The sequence below is a fragment of the Sylvia atricapilla genome, chromosome 2, assembly GCF_009819655.1.
Source record: "Sylvia atricapilla isolate bSylAtr1 chromosome 2, bSylAtr1.pri, whole genome shotgun sequence".
Taxonomy (NCBI): domain Eukaryota; kingdom Metazoa; phylum Chordata; class Aves; order Passeriformes; family Sylviidae; genus Sylvia; species Sylvia atricapilla.
This window is the reverse complement of record NC_089141.1, coordinates 44,634,721-44,653,165: the sequence shown is the minus strand read 5'-3', so window position 1 is coordinate 44,653,165 and position 18,445 is coordinate 44,634,721.

Sequence of the window (18,445 nt, the reverse complement as noted above, 5' to 3'; positions counted from 1 at the left end):
CAGGCTGAGTGGTTGGGATACACTGTGGGAGAATCTGGCTAGTACCATTAGGAGAAAATGCCAAAACTCCTGCAAAAGTCAGAGCAGTATGATTTAAGCATATGCCTCAACAGTGATAACATCTGTCTGCTGGTTCTGTGTCCAGTGGCACAGAACACGAAGGGCGTGAGTGTGTTCATCCACATCTCCTGTGCACAGATGCTGCTGGCTGTGGTGGAAACACTGGTTCTGGATGGCATACACAAGTGGAGGGAAAAGCTACGCTTAACTTGCTCCGAGGATAACCAGGAGCCTGGCTGATTTATTTCACTGACTTAGTCCAGGGCATGTCCATTGCCTCACCGGTCTGTAAGCGCAGCCTGCCAGAGTTCATGCATTACTTGTAGAGTGTGTGTTTGGACTGAGGGGACAACACGTGAGAAATGCTGCCTACTCTGCAGGATGATTGAAGCGAAGAAAATGGGATATAAAAACTAAAAAAAAGGCTAAACAGACATGGATATGTCTTTGTGGAGGTCACACTGGGCTGTGAGAGGAGAAAGGACCGATACGGCAGTGGCTTGAGGGCTTCAATGCTGGCTGAGTTAATTCCAGAATTTGACAAAAAGTTGAGTGGTCCTAAAAATGCTGTCTGCTTTGTGTTTATTTTTCCATCCCTGAAGCTGCCCTGGGTAAACACTTAAGATGGTTGCTTTCTTGCGAGTGTATGGCTTGGCAGGGGACAGGGCTTTTCTCTGAATATTCGGCAGCATGGGTATTGTTCAGATGTGTTCCTCTGTCCTGACACTGCTCAAGCTGAGTCCCTCTGTGAAAGCACAAGACTGCTGCAGCTTAGTGCACTAAGGTTCATGTGAGAATGCTTTAGAGGGGAAAATGCTGTCAGCGATTGGATCCCTCTTTATCTTCTAATCCCACTTTAAGCTTTTAGTGAACTTGTTCTCAGTAGTATACTGGTGGAGGAAATGATTCTTGATAAACCGAATGGTTTTTGCTTGGTCGCTGGACTTTGCACGTACAGTGGCTTTCTGCTTGATCTGGTGACATCTCCCATTAGTTCACAATATATTCAAGAGATTAAAGTGTGTCTACCAAGATAGAATAATAGCTTTGATTACTTTTTTTCCTTGAATGTGATAAGGACAGCACATTAGCAGGAAAATGGTTCTAATTGCTCTTACATCGTTTATCTGAATGGCTTTTAAAGGCTCATTGTGGGTACAGGAAATGTCAGAGGAGACTTTACCTACAGGTGTTATGACATATACTGAAAGGAACGGTTAGTGGATGAAAAAACATTAATGTTTATGCTTATGTTAACTCAACATTTAAGGAGGGGCTTGTTTTGAAAGTGCTACTTCATAGGTGATTTAGACTCCAGCATGAATGGATCAAGAATGGTAGAGGGGCATGGGCAGTAGACACAAAAGAGATGCATAATAACTTCTAGTGCCTGGTGCTTTATCAAGATAGCTTTGTAAATACTAATCTAATGGTTCTTTTTAACATTGTGGTGAGTTGACTTTGGATGATGAGTGCATTTTGGGGCAGGAAAATATAAATGGGGAACATGGAGCACAGGTGAATGTAAGCATCACTATGAATTTTGGGAAATGCGGTGCACAGGAGAGCACTGAGGTTTTGGTAGCTGTAAAAACATTTCAGGCTGAACTGCACTAATCCTCAGTTATTCCCTTGCTATTGCTTATATCCCATACCACACAGGTCCATCCACACTGCCAAAGGACAGCCTGGGAGAAGAGAGATAACTGATACCTGTCAATTTCCTGATACCAGCAAAAAAGAAGGAAAGGAGAGCAGCTTCCCAAGCAGAGATCATGTGGAGGGGATTGCGTACCAAGAGTGGCTCATGTGGTTATCAGAGGATGAATTTCTACTTGGACTGTTGCAGGAGAAAGGCTGGTCAGCTGGAGTGGGGTAGTAGGGAAAGGATTAGGGTTAGCAGTAAGAACAACTTATTGATATTTGCGGTATTATAATGTACAGAGCAATTGAGCTATTTCTATCACTCTAAAGCTGAGTTATATGTATCTTCAAAAGTTCAAATTCCTGGGTCTCTATTTGGCTTGTTCTATTTTAGGAAGAGAATCCATATGTAAATTTTGCTTTGCTATCCTAAAGTCCTGCCAAAAGATTATTTAAAGAGCAAAACTTGGCAGAGACTGCTCTCTTATCTGCAGATTTCAATTGAGCCCTCTGTGCTCTGTTGTGGTTAAGTGCTCTTATGGCTATTCAGTTTCTGGTGATTTCTGCTATTCTCTTGCTTTTCCTTTCTCTGTCTATAGTCAGACTCCAAGGCAAGTGAGGCTGAGGAGAGCTGTTCACATGTAGCTGCAGAGGTCAGCCAAGGGACAGTAGTTTACTACTGAGCTGCTCCTCTTGGTAGCAGCTATCCAAGTCAGCAAGGTGGAAACCCTCCACTGGGGATTTCTAGCAACAATGCACTGCAGTGAGTCTGAGCTGCAGCACAGAGCAGTAATTTGGTATGGGTATCTGCAGGCCTGCAGATTTCCTAATGGCCTGACCCCATTCTGAAAAGGACCATTAGGCAAGTGCTGCAAGAACAGCACTTCTGAGCAGCACTTGAGGATCTGAAGAGCGTGGTGCTCTTTCATTGGGAGGATTAGAGAGAGCTGCTCTGATTTCCTGCAATTAAAAGGCATTCTGAAATTGTGCTGCTCATGCTCAGTCTGTGGCTTTGTAGGCTTATTAATGTAAGAGATAATGGGGAGGCCTTTAGTGTTGGCTAAGCAGGCAGTGTGTGAGCTGAGGATGTGCTCTTTCCCTGGCAAGGTGGTGAGAATTGGTAATCACAGCCTAGAAGGGACTAAGGAGTCTCAGGTCTTACCAGGTCAAGGGAACTTGATTTTCTAGCAGCATTTGGTCCACTGAACAGGACTACAAATATACCTCTGAGTGAGTGTCTACTGCTTCTAAATTAAGGAAAAGCTGCCCTCACAGCTCTCTGGTAGAGCTTGGGCTAAACTGAATTTTTCACTTTAGATAACAAATTTTATTTGTATTTGGCCAAAAATTAAGTGTGCTTTATAGGAGGAAAAATATCCAGGATGAAACAGTGTCTGTTTAATTAGTTTTTCAGTTAAATGTAGCAATTTAAAGCTGGTGAGATTTTGTGTAAAACATCTTCTTAATCTATATAGTTTTAAGAAAGGAAAAAACAAAACAATGTAGATATCTTTTGGCTTAATTCTGAAAATAATATTGAGCATTTGGTATAATTTTTTTCATACTTTTCTTTGTAATGGATTCACACTCTCTGAAGTGGGTAAGTAAAGTTTCTCTGAAGACAATATCTTGAGCACTGTAGCCTTGGCATTTGCTAACCACAATATTTCCTCAATATTTTCCTAACTTTGTTAGGAATAGGATGTTTTCCTGCATGCAAAGAGTGTTTCTAAGTGATCCATTGTCTTGAAGATGTTCCTAGTCAGATGAAGGAGGAGTGACTTGTTTTGGGTGAAGGAAATGATGTGTTCACAGACTCTCTTCTCCAAATATTTTTTTACTTTGTGGAATATTTTATTAATATCCATCAAATAATGAAGACATGTAGTCCACACTGCTTTAATTGACCATTCTGGAGTGTTAGACTTCAAATACACTGATGTTTAGGAGAGGGAGTCTTTGTACTCCAGTTTATATTGATAGGCTAAGCAATGCCTTGTTTCATTTTTAAACCCTCATGGAGGGTGAAGGGCTCAGCACAGAAATGCGTTCATGACATCCTCATCCAGCTGCTTGCTCTGCTTCAGGGACCTTGACTCTTTGGACATAAAGTTAAATAGAACCAAGGCAAGAGAGTGGGGGAGAGAAGCAGTTTCTTCAAAAAAAGTCTATCAAAGCTAAGTATACCTTGTTATTAGAACATAAAATACCTGGAACCAGTCTTTATGGTGACTTGAAAATAGAAATATTAGCTGCTGTCAGTCTGGGTTTGAGAGGCAGCTCTCCATGCTGTTTAGTTCCTTGTTTTTCCTGCCATTCTAATGACAGTGTGGCTGGAGCCAGGCAGCCACTGCCAGCCTTGTCCGATGAGCTTTTATGTGTCATCTAGGCTGAGTTAGAACTATGGAAAGAGCCTGGGGCTACTTACATAATGCAGTTATGTTGCTGTGACATTATCATTTTCAGCTATAATTGGATTTATTGCTCCTTTAGGCGTTATTCTTACCCCCTCTGTACTATAAAGATAATAGCAACTGCCCTCTTTCTTTCTGCCATTTTTATAGGCATCGCTATGTAGTTAGTTAGGTTTTATCAGACTTATTTAGTTGGATAAGTTTGATTTTTGAAAAACAGATTTTTTTTCAAAACTGAAAGCCACAAATACAGGGGAAGACATCTGTATAACTTCCTAGGGAAGATGCTTACTAATCACTACTTTTATCAAGTCCTCTAAAACTACAAATAGAAATAAAAACCTGCAGAACAATTATGAGGTTGCTGAACAATTCATCAATCCTGGAATTCTCAGTTGTTTCCAGAATAATGCATTTAGCTGGTTGGAAGAGTTGGGTTGAATGCAAGTGAATTTCATATGAGATCCTGAGCAAGCAAGTGATGTTAGGTAAGCTGTGCAAATTATTTAAAAGTTGCCTCAAGAGATCCCAGCACTAATTTAATAAAACAAGAGCAATGCAGAAATACATGTCAAAGCTGTAAATCATGCACAAGCAATGGAGAGAGAAAATTACTCTGCCCACTTCAGCCAGTATCCATGTAAATTATCAAAATCCTTGGACGCTCTTCCTGAAGACCTGAAGGAGGAATCACAAGCTGCTGGCACAAACCCAGATCCCAGTAGCACTCTGTGAGATTCACCCCCAGTATTATGTGCCCACTTCTGTGCAGACATGACCTCTGAGCTGGTCACCCTTGGCTTCCTGCACAGAGCAGCAGCTGCTTCTGGTGCACAGCTGCCCTGGGGATGGTGCATGTCTGAAATGGGTCACATGAACCACATGGTGCAAATGCCTGTTTCTGTCATTTCACTGCAGGGAGCCCCAGGTGATCTCCTCAGTCGTGCCAGGCAAGGTGCCTTCAGTCACATCCCTGCTGCTTTTACAGGTTAAAGGGCTGGAATTTGGAGTAGCTCAGAAACATGCCCGGGAAAGTAAGGGCCGATGGAGGAGCAAAATGCCTGGAGGTTGAACACTGCAGTGGTTATTGGATGGAGCATTTCCTGGCAGTGGCCTCCAGAGCAGCACTGGGGAGCATTGCGAGGGACCTTGTCCTGTTTGGGGGGATTTGGGGGACTCATAGGATGCTATTTATAGACACCAGAGCCTAAAGTCTCATCCCACTGGTAGTAAAGCTTGGGCTGCTGCCCAGAGATGGGTTTGCCTGGCTGGCAAGAGACACTGAAGAATAGGATTCCAAACACTGATGTGAAGAGCAGGGAGCTGGTTAAGAGACTGCCAGCAAGGGATGCTGGTGCTTGGTGAAAGAGGCAAACAAGGTCAGGTCCCAAGTCCTCCCACTGCTCTGCTGCATTTTAGCTGTTCATGGAGTGGTTAAGAGTTGCACATGAAAGGAGAGGCTCTAGGTCATTTTCTGACAAACCTGGGTGGGTTCAGGCAGACACCTCTCACTCATGGCTGTCCTGGCTCCATGGGACATTGGCTGCATGGGCTGAGCAGGGCTGTAGAGCAGCAGAAACCCTGAGAGACCATCCTTCCTCCCATCTTTGCTCTCTCCTGGGACCTCTCTGGGATGACTACAGCTTGCCATGGAGCACCAGAGGGCTTTCTAGCCCCCAGGGAAACAAGGCTGGCCTCCAGATAACTGATCAAGATACATGAATTAAAGAGAAGGAAAAGGGGCTTAAGAGGGAATACAACTCTGTGTTGTATTAGTCCTCTTCTAAGATCACTGTAACCCTGGTCTTCATCTTCCTGGCCACATGCTCTGGGACTTCTTGGGGCTCAGAGCTTGCCATGAGATGAGCTTGGATAAGGAGAAGGCTTTGAATCAGAATCCCGGTGCCAGGTAGGAAGATTTGAGCCTAATGAGCCAGAGGAGGCTTGTAAATACTGAGTCAGCTCTGAGAGGGGGAATGTCTGAGTGACCTGGGCCGTAAAGTAGGGTGCTAAGAAAGCCAGCCTAAACTAAAGTTCAGCTAGAACTAAAAAGCAGTTTTCTGCAGAGTTTTGCAGTGCTGAAAGGAGATGTACTTTGTGTTATTCAACTGGGATGTCCCCAATGGATATTGCTCTCCCTCTACTCATGTGAGCCCCAAAGGGCTCACTGGTACTAGTGTTGGATCCTCCTTATTTCCAAGGCATATTCTGGATGTGTCACAGTACTGTGGGTGTACCAAGGTCTGAGGATGGGAAGTGATGCCAATAGTTGAGCACATTTAAGTGGAAGAGGAAATAGAAGAGCTGGGTCTGTAATGCTGAGTAGAGTGACGTGCTCCTCAATGGGGATGAAGCCCCGGGTGTTGTGTAAAGGTGAAGCTTTCATTCCCTTGGACATGTAGGAAATTCTACCCTCTCTTCTCTCTGGAAATGCAGAGTTTGAAACACAAGATATAAATTCTCATCTGTAGGGTGGTGAGCAACTTCTGTACAGTGAAGATATTAATTTGTTACCTCTTAGTTTTGGTCTCTCTGAAGGAGATTCACTTCAAGGTAAGTGGGAAATAAGGCAGCAATTGCTACAGAAAGCAATATTTCTTTTCCATGTGGCAAGCCAAACAAAATAGAGTATATGAATTATGCAGCTTCCTTTCACCAAAGCATCTTAGGTACTTTATAAATATTTCCATATTCCAGATTCTTTAGGTGGAACAAGCAAAAAAACTTTTACCTTTTCACTCTTGAAAAACTACTAATTACTAACGGATATATGATGTAAAGAAAGATATTTTATTTCTCTTAGAGACATTGTAATAATCTCCAGACAGTAATAAACCAATATTTAATTCTCCAGCTTTTAAAATTTTCTTGTATATGAGAGTAGAAAGATGGCTTCGTAGTTAAATGTGGAACTCTAAGAGATGTGAATTAAATGGCAGGGTCTGCTGCAGACTATTTCTGACCTCAGATAAGTAATTTAATCTCAGTCTTACTCCTGTTCACCCGTGGAAAACTATGATAATATCCTCTTTTCATCAGCTCTCCCTTTGGTTTGCTTAGATTGCTATCTATTCAGGTCAAAGATTTAGCCTTATCTTATTTATATGGACCAATTTCACTGAGGACCCTGAGGCTGGATCTACAGATAATTCTATTTTCTAATTGTGTTATCTGGAAAATATCTACAATTAATCTATGAATCCAATAAAATCACACTGAATAGCAATTCCTCCCAAAATGCTTAAAACTTCTATCAAATTGCAGAATGGCAATATTATATCTAGATGACTGGAACAACAGCATAAAGCTGCCATAGGAAGGTCCCCAGTGTTGGCACAGTCTGAATATTTTATGCTAAAGTGCTGTTCTTAATCTAAGATGGCTAGTATTTACATAATGCCATAAAAACTTGTAAAGGAGAAAAAGTAAGTTCTGCAGAAGTCAGACAGTAGCAATTCCCCTTATTACCAGTTGCAACAGATCTATTGGACAAGAAAAAGTGCTAAAGATAAGCACCAGTGAAAATGAAGACAGTAAATCTTTCTTTTCCATTAGCTTGTAAGGCTGAGGAAGAATAAAAACAACTTAAGAACAACATGCAAAATGAAAGTCTGGAGTGACTTGTTTGAATGCATTAGCTTTCCTCTCTAAGGAAAAGAATTGAAATTGTTACATCTAGAGCCCTTGAGAAACTGGGAAGTACAGAATTAACCAACAGTTAATGAAGATGTGAATAATAAAAAACTTTCCCTAAAGCTGTTCAGAATCAGATAAATAATATCAAAGATCCAGATTTCTTTGCCTTTGGTGAAGCAGGTCCAAGCCTCTAAATTCTACTGCCCTGCTCATGGGATGTGCCAGCTCCTCCTGGTGGGCTGAGTCCTTCCCTCTCCCATCAGCAGGGCTTTAGTTGTCCCTCCTGGGTGGCATGGAGGAGCTGGGACAAGGCTGCAGAATCTGAGTGTTTATGTCCAGGTGTTAGGTGACAGCATTTGGAACTCCTCTGGACTCCCTTGTAGGCAATGCAGAGAAAGAAGTTCCTAGGTAGCCATCCATGGTTTCGACCTCTAACTCCGTGTTTCTCTTGCCTTACTGTGAAGGTTGAATCACGTCTGAAATAACTTTTCTTCCCCTCTGTAGGATAAGTGTGGCTCTGGTGGATCCCCAGGAGCCAGACCAGCTCCACACTCTTCTGCTGTGGCATAGAGGGCAGCACAAATCCATGTCCAGGCTGTGGCTTGGGCTGATGCCTCCCTTCACTGACTGCCTCAATAATTCTGCTTTTGCCTTTCCTGCAGGGGCAGCCCCAACCTGCCACCACTGCCATGGCCTGGGACTCCCTGTCTGTTTGTGGGAAAGGCCAAGGGGGCTCTCAGCTCTGGGGAACTGGCCTGAGTCCTGGACACTGTGAAAGCCCTGGTCTGGGTTTATATGGCAAATAAACCTTTATCTGTACTGGAAAGGTTTAGGCAGAAATATACCCAGGGGCGCAGGCTGGCACTTCGTTGCTAGCTTTTTTCAGGAGTCATTCCTCATATAGTGAAAGAAAGGGGATTTAGAAATAGATTATTTTTTTTTTTTAAGAGGAAGAAACCACAGAATATTTTGATTTGGGAGGGACCCACAAGGATCATCAAGACCAACACCAAAGTTCATGGCCCATACAGGGATCAAACCCACAACCCTGGCATTATTAGCACCGTGCTCTGAACAACAGAGTTAATCCCATATAATGACTTACGGATAAATCTGCCCAGTCTCTGCTCTCCCTGCCTTTCAGAGGTTTCTGTTTCCAAGGCAATATACATTATAATAATGTCTAACCTTAAAATTCTTGCTTTATCACAGAGAGAAGTGAATGTTGCAGTCTTGCTGTTTTTTGACCACTTGCAAAAACTTCAGTTCCTCTGTGACATGCTTGCTCAGGAGAGGTCCCAGTAGTGACATGCTGGGCTGGAGGGAATGTTTCTTAAAACCTTCAGTGCTTTTAACAAGAATTATTGCCTCCTTGCTTGTGTAAGGACACATCTGCGTGGATAGAGTCACAAGAGAAGAGTCTAAGGCAGAGAGAACTTTGAAGTTTCATACTGCACACTTCACTGAAATGTGTAACTCATAAGAATTGTGTACAAATCTTTGTTGCATTGTATAATTTCTGCAGGCGATCTCCTGTAGTTCTTCACTGAATGTTTTCATTATTTTTCTTAACTGAAAACAAAACAAAAAAAAAAACGCTTTTTGGTTATCTCACTTTCCTAGAATTTGACAATTGTTTGTAACTGGACTTGTCTTACATATCATGTTCCCCCTGTTCCTTGCTGAATGGAACATGTCTGAACTGAGAGTGTGAACAATTATCGTCTCAGGGTGTAAGATTTAATGGAAAAACACCCAAGTTCTTCACATGTGGCAGTGCTTGTTGTGCCTAATGGCTATGGATTTATAGCTGTGGTCCTACAGCTGATGTCCTGCTGCTCCCAGTACCAGTTTAATAACCTTAAACATTGTTGGTTACCCACAAGGGTTTGGAGAGGCTGTAAAACACAGCACACCTAGAAAAACTGAGCCTTCTAAGGAAAATAAACATGTACTTGACTAGCACTCTTCAATTTATGTGACAGCTAATATTTTTTCTACTTTATCTCCTGCTTTTTTTCAAAAGCCAGAAATCTTACATTTTTGCCTTCATAGCATCTAATTAATGCAGTTTACATCTCTTTATGTAGTATCTACACATGATGTCTGTTTTTCATGTCAACAGCTGAGTTTCTCATTCATGTCATGTGTAAACACATGCAGCTTTGGGTCTCTGGTGTTTTCATCAGCAGCTTACATTATACTGTGCCGTTTCCTAATATCCTTAATCTCGGCTTCTGGAAAATAAAATAGTGACCTACTTTATTTTCTGCCTTCAGAGGAAAAACAAATTGCACGTGGTGGAGCAGCAGCTGCTGTTTCCTGACAGCGAGTGAGGAGCTGTAGTGCCCCCGATTCAGAGCTTGGCTAAACCCATTCCTGTTTTCACATCTCATCTCCCTGCTCCCTGTGTGTGGGCACTGACTGCAATCTTGTCTCTGGTGCTCGGATGCCATCACTCAGGTCTGGACAAACCAGAAGGGATTGTCTCCACACGGGGATGGGTTAATTACAGGGAAAGTGGACTCATGGGCTGCATGCTCCTCTGTGCAGCGATGACTCCTGCTCACAGAGCTGGAAACATGCCCACAGCTCATGAATGTGTGCTGTGTATGATGCTCCTGCTTTCTGGCCTCTGCCTGTGCCACCAGTTATTTGAAAAACATGGGGAATTGGGACCATTGTACGGCTTTCACTTTGCCATATGGGGGAGAGGATCTCTTTCACGTGGTTTCCCCCTCCCTTTCTGCAGTGGGTGATGGTGTCAGCATTGACTCATTACCTGCTTGTTCCACAGACCTCTTCCAGTGTCTCCAGAAGCTCCGGTGCTTCACAAGACTGTCATACAGTGATGAGAGCTAGGCACCAAAATAGAAAATCAATAGTATGCAAGCAGTCTCCTCCCACATGTGCTTTTGAAAATCTCCCCCACAACCTTTTGCATCAACACTAACCAGATTTCACCTATAAATCTGCTGCACTTAATCTCTCTAAGTACCTCTCCAGCACTCGTCTCTGATCCCCAACTTAAGCTCCCTTATTGACAGATGCGCGCACACACACAAACAACTTATTTTTCCCCCCTCTCAATCCCTCATTGTTCAAAATCAACACAGGACAACAGCTCTGGCAAGGCTGTGTCCATCCTCTTTGCACTCAAAGTAGTGACCAGTTCAAACTGAGAGGAGGGAGCTTTGCTCTGGCCTGGCCTGTGGAGCTCCTTGGGAGAGGCAGCCAGTCAACCCCCGATCTCAAATTTAGGGACTTCTGTGCCCATCTCCAGTTTGTTTTTTTTTTTGCAAAGCCACAGCATACTGTCTTGCACAATTGCACAGTAGGGCTGGATGCTTTACCCTTGGCTGGCTTTAATGCTGTCTTCGAGTTATTGTTCCAAAACTGCCTGATGCAACATCAAAGCAGCAGCCCAGACAAAGCACATTCAGGCTGGGAGCTGGGGTGGAAAGAGGGAAAATTTGCAGCAGAGCAAAGTTTTTCATGCAGGCTGTTTTCACTTTGGCGTTAGTGGGAGTGAACTGCTGGTGGAAGAAATTTTACAGGTGGGAGCTTGGCTAGAGGAGAAACCCAACCCATCTCAGAATGCTTGGGGGTTTGTTTGGTTTTTTTGTTTTGTACATATCGATTGGAAGTGTTGGAATATTTGGACTAGGGCAATAGCATGAAGAGTTAACATATTGTCTGACATAAATGCATTGGCTTTTTCATGTATCAAAAAGAGATGACTAAGCTGAGAATTCTAACAAGAGCTAATCTCCGTTTCAGATCTTGTTTAAGAGATTAATTATAGAATATTGTAGACCTAATTAAACATGAAATCAAAGGCAAATAGGCACAGCCTTACACCAACTAACAGAAATATCAAAATTCTGCTGGAATAGACTGAATTTCTGTACTTGGAAAGCAAGAAACTGCCACAGCTTCTTAGAGCTCTCACCCAGATAATAACAGCAAGAAAAAAGGTCGTAGTACATTAATTGACAAATTTTCTATTGAAGAAAGACTGATGATTTTCTACAAGCACAATTGCAGTCGGTTTTTTAGATACTAGGAGTTCTCATGGTAATTATTTTCCACTTGCATAGCATGATAAATTTAAGGAATCTAAATTAACATTAAAACATTATTTCATCATATTACTAATCTGTTGAACGGCTGGAGAAACAGAAACCAAACCTAATTACTAAAATGACGTGCCTGTATTCTCCCACAAAACTGCTGAAAGGAGAGTATTGACATACAACTGTTGTGTCAGGATTTAAGGACTTAAGGAATTTATGTGTAAACATAAAAAAAAAATAATCAACAAACCCACCCTGTAGGAAGTGAACTCTCAAATTTAACTAATTGAGACAAGTAATTCCAGGCGGATCTTGTCAGCTCTTGGGTTTGAGGGTTCCTTTTTCGCTGAACTCTTGTGAATCCCTTGTAGCCTCTCCAAGTCGTGGCCACTTAAAAAAACCTGGCCATTCTGTTTTTTGGGGTTTTTTTAATGAAATTGTCTGTTACAGACACATCAGTTTAACTCTCTGAATTCTACAGTTACTTGAATCACACATATCCATTGAATAAATGGTCCCTTAAGCAAGGGAGGTACACAAATCAGTGAATCTGTGTGTGTCACATGTGAACTATTTCTTTTCAGAGGGGCTTTGATGCCCTTTCCAGCACCAGAGAGAACTGGTTTGGCTGCCTTTGCAGCGTGGACAGGGTGGTGCTGGTGGCTTTTCCGCGAGTGTGTGTGCTGGCTTTGGCTGCAGACGTCCTGGCTCCTCTCCTTTGAGTGGCCCCAGGCACTGGGACACGTCTCGGGATACAGCACTGCAGAGTGGACGTTTTGGCCTCTCATTTGACTTTCCAGCTTCTGTTTTGTGTGCCTTTCATCAGGCCCAGCAAGAAGCCTGGTCAGACTTCTGTTGCACGCTGGCTTTTTCTCCCCTGCCCTTCGTTTGTTGCTCCTGTTTTTCTTTGCTCTTGTTTCTTTTTTATAACTGGCCCCTTTTGGGCATTGTATTTTATCATCTGCTCCTGGAGGTGGTCCTCAAAAAGCCTAGTCCTTCCCTGTTTTTTCTTTGCTGCCTCAAAGCAATAAAAACTGAATGTATGTGCTGCTTTTGAGGACAAGGATTTGAAGTGTCTGTTTGAAAGTACTGTTGAACATAATGTCTCTCATCTGCATGCTTGGGAAGAAAAGAAGAGAAAAAAATCACCTGTGTAACTTTCAGGCTTTGAAGGATATCAATAAATCCAATTCCATGGGGTATACATTTCCCTCAAGGAATTTGTAAAGGACACAACTGAAAATGGCTGAAAATAAGTGATCAGAAACAGAATTCAGGTTAAGGGGTTTTGCCTGGGACTTCTTCTAAAGCTCAGCCACTTCCCACACTGCCACATTCTTCTCTTGAGGGTGTTGCCCCTTAACAGCGAGAGGAAACTATGTGAAGAAGATCTGGAAGGGCCAGAAGATCAGTGACTGGTGAGTTCAACTCGCTCACACCAGTAATGATGCCTTTGTGGTCAGACACCACAAAAAGGATGTCAGCCAGCTGGAATTTGGCTCATGGCAGGCAAACCCAGCAACCTTTTGAGTGTTAGAGAGATCTCAAATAGTCTCAGTTCATGCAAAAGTAGGTATATTTCTCAAGTTTAATTCAGTTATAAAACTACTATCTTAGCCAGATTTGTTTGCCCTTGCCTGAAAAGGACAGAAGAGAAAGGCGTGTGTGTTTTTTCCTTCCTCTTATCTCTATGCAGCACTGCCTGCAAGTTCAAGGATATTTATTTTCCTTGGTTTTCAGTCATGTATGGAAATGGGAACGAAGCAAGTATGTCAGTCACTTCCCACAGGACAAAGTAGCCTGAAGGGTCCTCTCCTCCAGCCATGCAGCAGGTGCCTCCTCTGTCTGGAAAGCAGCAGAGGATGGGCAGCAGTATCTGGAGCCAGGAGGTTCCTGTGTGACCATCTGTGATTGCAGACTCCTTGTCTGCCCCAGCAGATCCCACCTGGGTCAGTTCTGGTGGCACAGCTCCACAGCAGCCAGACTGGGGCTGACTTTCTGTTTCAGCACTCATGGCTGTTCCTACCTTCAAAACAAGGTGTTGGACTGCTGGCTGCTCTGTCAGCCAGTATTGCCTGCACTCCAGCCCTGTCTCCAGCTTTTCTTTTCAGCAGATTGCTTTTCAGCGCAGCTGATACTCTGACACCATCACAGAAATTCCAGCCCTGGGAGCTGCTGGTGCCTGGGATCTGCTCCTGGGCATTGCTTCCACGCATGTTAGCCTCTGTGTCAGCTTGTGCTGCAGCAGCCCAGGGTATTTCCCTACTGGATTGGTCTGTATTATGTGTTAGAGACAGAAGACAAGGTCTGCATGCTCTATTTTCTGTACGGCATGGCGTTAAAATTTTTCTGTCCTCATCTCTTGCTGCTTTTCAAACAATTCTTCATTCTTTAGCCCAGCTGCTCTCCAGAGTGTGGGGCTGTATCCACTCACATGGACCAACCCCAGCAGGCACCAGTTCCTTCAGCGTTACAAGATGTCAGGAGAGATTACTGTCCATCCCAGGTTTCAACAAAGTTATTTCCATACTTATGGAAATAGAAAAAAACCACAGAATCACAAAGTATAAGCCGAGTTGGAAGGGCCCACAAGGATCATCAAATCCAACTCCTGGCCCTGAAGAGCCATTTCTATTTTCATAACAGTGATGTACTATACACTTTGTGTTCCAGAGGAGCCATAGAAGAAGCTTCAAAACTCTGGAGTTCCCTGGTGCAAAAACTCAACAAATGCACTCAAAACCAAAACTGTTTCACAAACATAAGCTCCCATTTGTCCAGCTGAACAGGGACTGGGGAAAAGTGAAGGTTTGTAAATGATTCTTTAAGTCCTGCTAAAAATATTTTTGCCTTGATAGGAAGGACTGTAATCCACATATGCTGTAATGCTGGTTACTAATTAAATCATTCTGAGACTTAGAAATGCAGATAAAGCAAGAAGGAATTAAACTGGTAGTTTTAGTATCTTTAGGAAATTCCCAGTTGAATTTTATAGAAAACCGCTTAAGTGAGCACAGGGACAGGAAAAAAGCCTTTTTGACAATTACTGTCTACTGTATGGAGTCTGTACATCTCTAATAGTGCTGTCTTTTCACACATTAAGGGAAAAAATGTTGTGATACATACGAGATCAGTGCCTTCTACAATTCAGTAACATCCAATCTCTTTCTGTGTGTGAGACAAACCTGTTCTTCATCCTTGTTATGGACAGATAGCATCAGCGTGGGGTGAAGATCCAAAACTGATGAGTGTGAGGTGTATCAAACATGGCCTGGAAGGCTCCTAGAGGCATTGTGTGTAACTGGGGAATATTGTGCTCTGCTAGGAAGGATGCACTTGGCATTGCCCTCCATGATGTGCACAGTTCTCCTCTTCCCATCACTGCTTCCCCAAGAGGTGCTCCTCTCCCCTTGGAGAGGTCTTAGAAACTTTCTCTTCTCCTGCAGTCCTCATGAGACCTATGGGAAAGAGAAGTCCTCTTCTGGCTCCACATGACACCTCCAAACCCATGTTTCCCTGACTATGTGCAAGAGTAATCTCCTTGCTGTTCCTCAGGCGTCTTCAGACCAAGGGAATGTGAGCAGCAAGGAACCAGGATTTTGGGAACCATCTCCTTACTGGCCCAGGGCTGGCGCCAGTGCATCCAGCTGCCATCTCCAGCATCCTCACACCTAAACCTGGAGCCTCAGTGCTCTGCTTGGTCTTTGGCTCAGGTTTTGCAGGGTCTGGCTGAGCTCTGAGTTAAGTCAGCTGCTATTCTTGGATTACAACTTTGATTTTTGGTACTTTAATTTAGCTGTGCATTAAGATGCTTAAATGCAAATGTAGGCACTCAGGTTATGGTTTATACAATGTCTAGATCTGTACTTCTCACTTGGAAAAGTGTTCATGTAAATTAGTGGCAAGTGCAGCTTTTTACATCTCTGATAGCACTGCCTTACACAACCAGGGCCCTGAGGTTCTGCTTGATCCTGGTGTTACAGCTGTGGTGTAAAAATAACTGTACTTTGGAGCCCTGCCTTTGTAATTTAGCCCAGTAGTCTGATTGTCCAGCTAAGGCTTCTAGCAAGAAACCCCCAGTAAAGAGCGACACACTGGACAGAGATTTGTAGTGGCATGTTGTACTGCTCTCTCTTTCCAAGAAGGAGAGAGAAAAACATGTTACCAGCGTGAAATGGAGGTGGATAAAAATGTTTGATTATTGCTTCCTGCCATTTTAGGAGTGTCCTGTGCCATCCTTGTTCTTTTCAATTCTTATTAAGTGTAAAAGTAACACAACCAACTCTGCACAAACACTGTGTTACAAGATAATGGTTTATCATCTGATGTTACTTGGAATTCTTAAGGACCTTTTGAAAATACTAACAGGTTAATGTATTTCCTTTGTGGAGATGACTTTTCACTTTTGATGTTAAGAGAAAATTCTCTGAAAATCTTTCTCCTTAGCAAGAAGCAAATTGTTTGCAATGCTTTAATATAACTATATGTACCTCTATAAAGCTCAGTGTATAGAAAAAAAAAGACTCTCAAAAGAATTTATTGATACTATAAATGATTAATAGTAAAAGCATCATTCCCTTTAAATGCTTCACCATATTTGAAGGGCAAAAGGCAAGTCAGATGCTGGAGTCACACCAAATTTACATTAGGGCTCTGTGCTAATGTGATCTGTTCATTATTATTATTATTATTATTATTTTATATGACTTCCTATCACTAAGTGCTTTCCAATTGTTTAGTAGGCAGCTAATTGGTATTATTTGGTCTTTTTTCTTATTCTTTCCCTTTTATTGGTACAGCTGAGTATTTTGGTGAGGTTGGTTCTCTTTAGGATAAACAAACCTATTTATATTGGCAAAAACAGAGAGAGAAATTGTACCTTGTCTTTGGGACTGAGAGGGAAAAGCTGAATGTCTCCAGTTCCTGTGAGACTCCATTCCCAGGGCAAACAGGCTCAGTGATCTCCAAGGACACTGAGTTCAGCCCTTTCTGAGAGCTTGGGTCAGCATGGTTAAGTTTTCACATTCCTCTAACAATTAACCAGCTCAAACCCTCCTGCTTCTGGGAGATAGCATCCCACCTTTGCAGCTAAAATCTTCCCGGGGAGCTGAAGGAGCACAGATTTAAGCCGATTCACAACAGCTTTAATTAAACCTCAGTTAAACTGGTTCACATTTAAATATCCGGGAGATACATGCACTATCCACACTTAATTACCGCAGCACAGCCTAATGCCCTGTTCCGTGCCCCCGGGTGGGCTCCTGCCCGGGGGCTGCTGCGGAGGCTGCAGAGCTCTGCTGGGCTGCTCCAGCTTCGCTCACCCACCACTCCCGAGTGGGGACTCTGCCCTGGCCCCACACCCCCGTGAGCCCGGTGGCCCCGGGAAAGCAGCTGCCGAGCGTAGGGAAGGCGGGCGGAGAAATGCTGGTATGGTCACTGGAGTGATGGAGGCTGGCGGTGCTCGGCACTGCCTGCAGACATATGGCTGCTCCAGGGGCTTCCTGGCACAGCCCCCAGCAAATCCTCTTAGTTCAGCTTCACCCTCTTTCTTGCCTCTTTGATGTCGGTCTTGCCTTGGTCCCTGCTCCAGTCCCAATTCCCACTGCAAGTTCTCATGGTCAGGCTGTTGTTGTGGCCCGGCCCCTCTCATGGCCCAACTACAGCTCAGGATGGGACATTGAGGTTATTATGTCTGCTCTCTGCTCAGGGTTCTGTCTGGTAGTGAGACACCAGGCACAAAATATCCTGCATTCATGCCACTAAACCATCCTGCCCCTCAGACCCAGCAGTTGTGTCCAAACTACCTTGCCTGCTGCTCTGGTACCTGTCACAGGCACCTAAAGCAGATGCACAAGAGCAGAAGGCGTATTCTGTGATGAGGGGCACTGCCTGGCAGCAAAGACCAGTAAAGAAGAACTTTAATTTGCTGCTGATTCTCTGCTTTGATAAGTTGGCTGTTTGTCTCCCTATGTCACAGGCAGGCACTAAATGCAAACCTACTTTCCTAAAGCTGTTGCGAGGCTTCTTGTTGAAAATTAGATCAAGAAAGTGCAAAGCAGTAATCAAAATGTTCTTATATAGAGTGGAAGTAGGTACACAGCGTTATGTATCCAGGAGGGGTGAGTTCACGTTAGCAATGGGCCATTGCAGTTTATTCTGTTCCTCAAAATCTAGATTAAGTAAACAAAAATGCCTGCTGATCTCTTTTTCAGTTTTGAGACAGCATAATCAAAAAACATCTGCTAAAGCTAATGACTGCATTTGCATAGATGACATGTGACAATCCAGCACACAACAGGGTGTCCTGCCATGCAGACAACAAGCCACAAGGGTGATGCACTTCTTTGGCATTTGTTGCCATAAGTCAGCTACACTTCTACAATAATAGCGTCAGCTACTTTCCAGGAGGGCTTTGGCTAACAGTGCCAGAGAAAATTACTGGCTCCCTCTTGCTTTCCAAGATGAAAGGTGTAGGGCTCTCTCCTGCCAAGTGTGGAGGAGCACTGGAGGAGGGGAAACAGCTTTCATGGAGGCAACCAGCAAAACCCCTTGTCTTGTCTCTGGAGTGGCGGGGGGAAGCCCAGCAGTGCTCAGGCTGAGGGAGGCTGAGCCCTG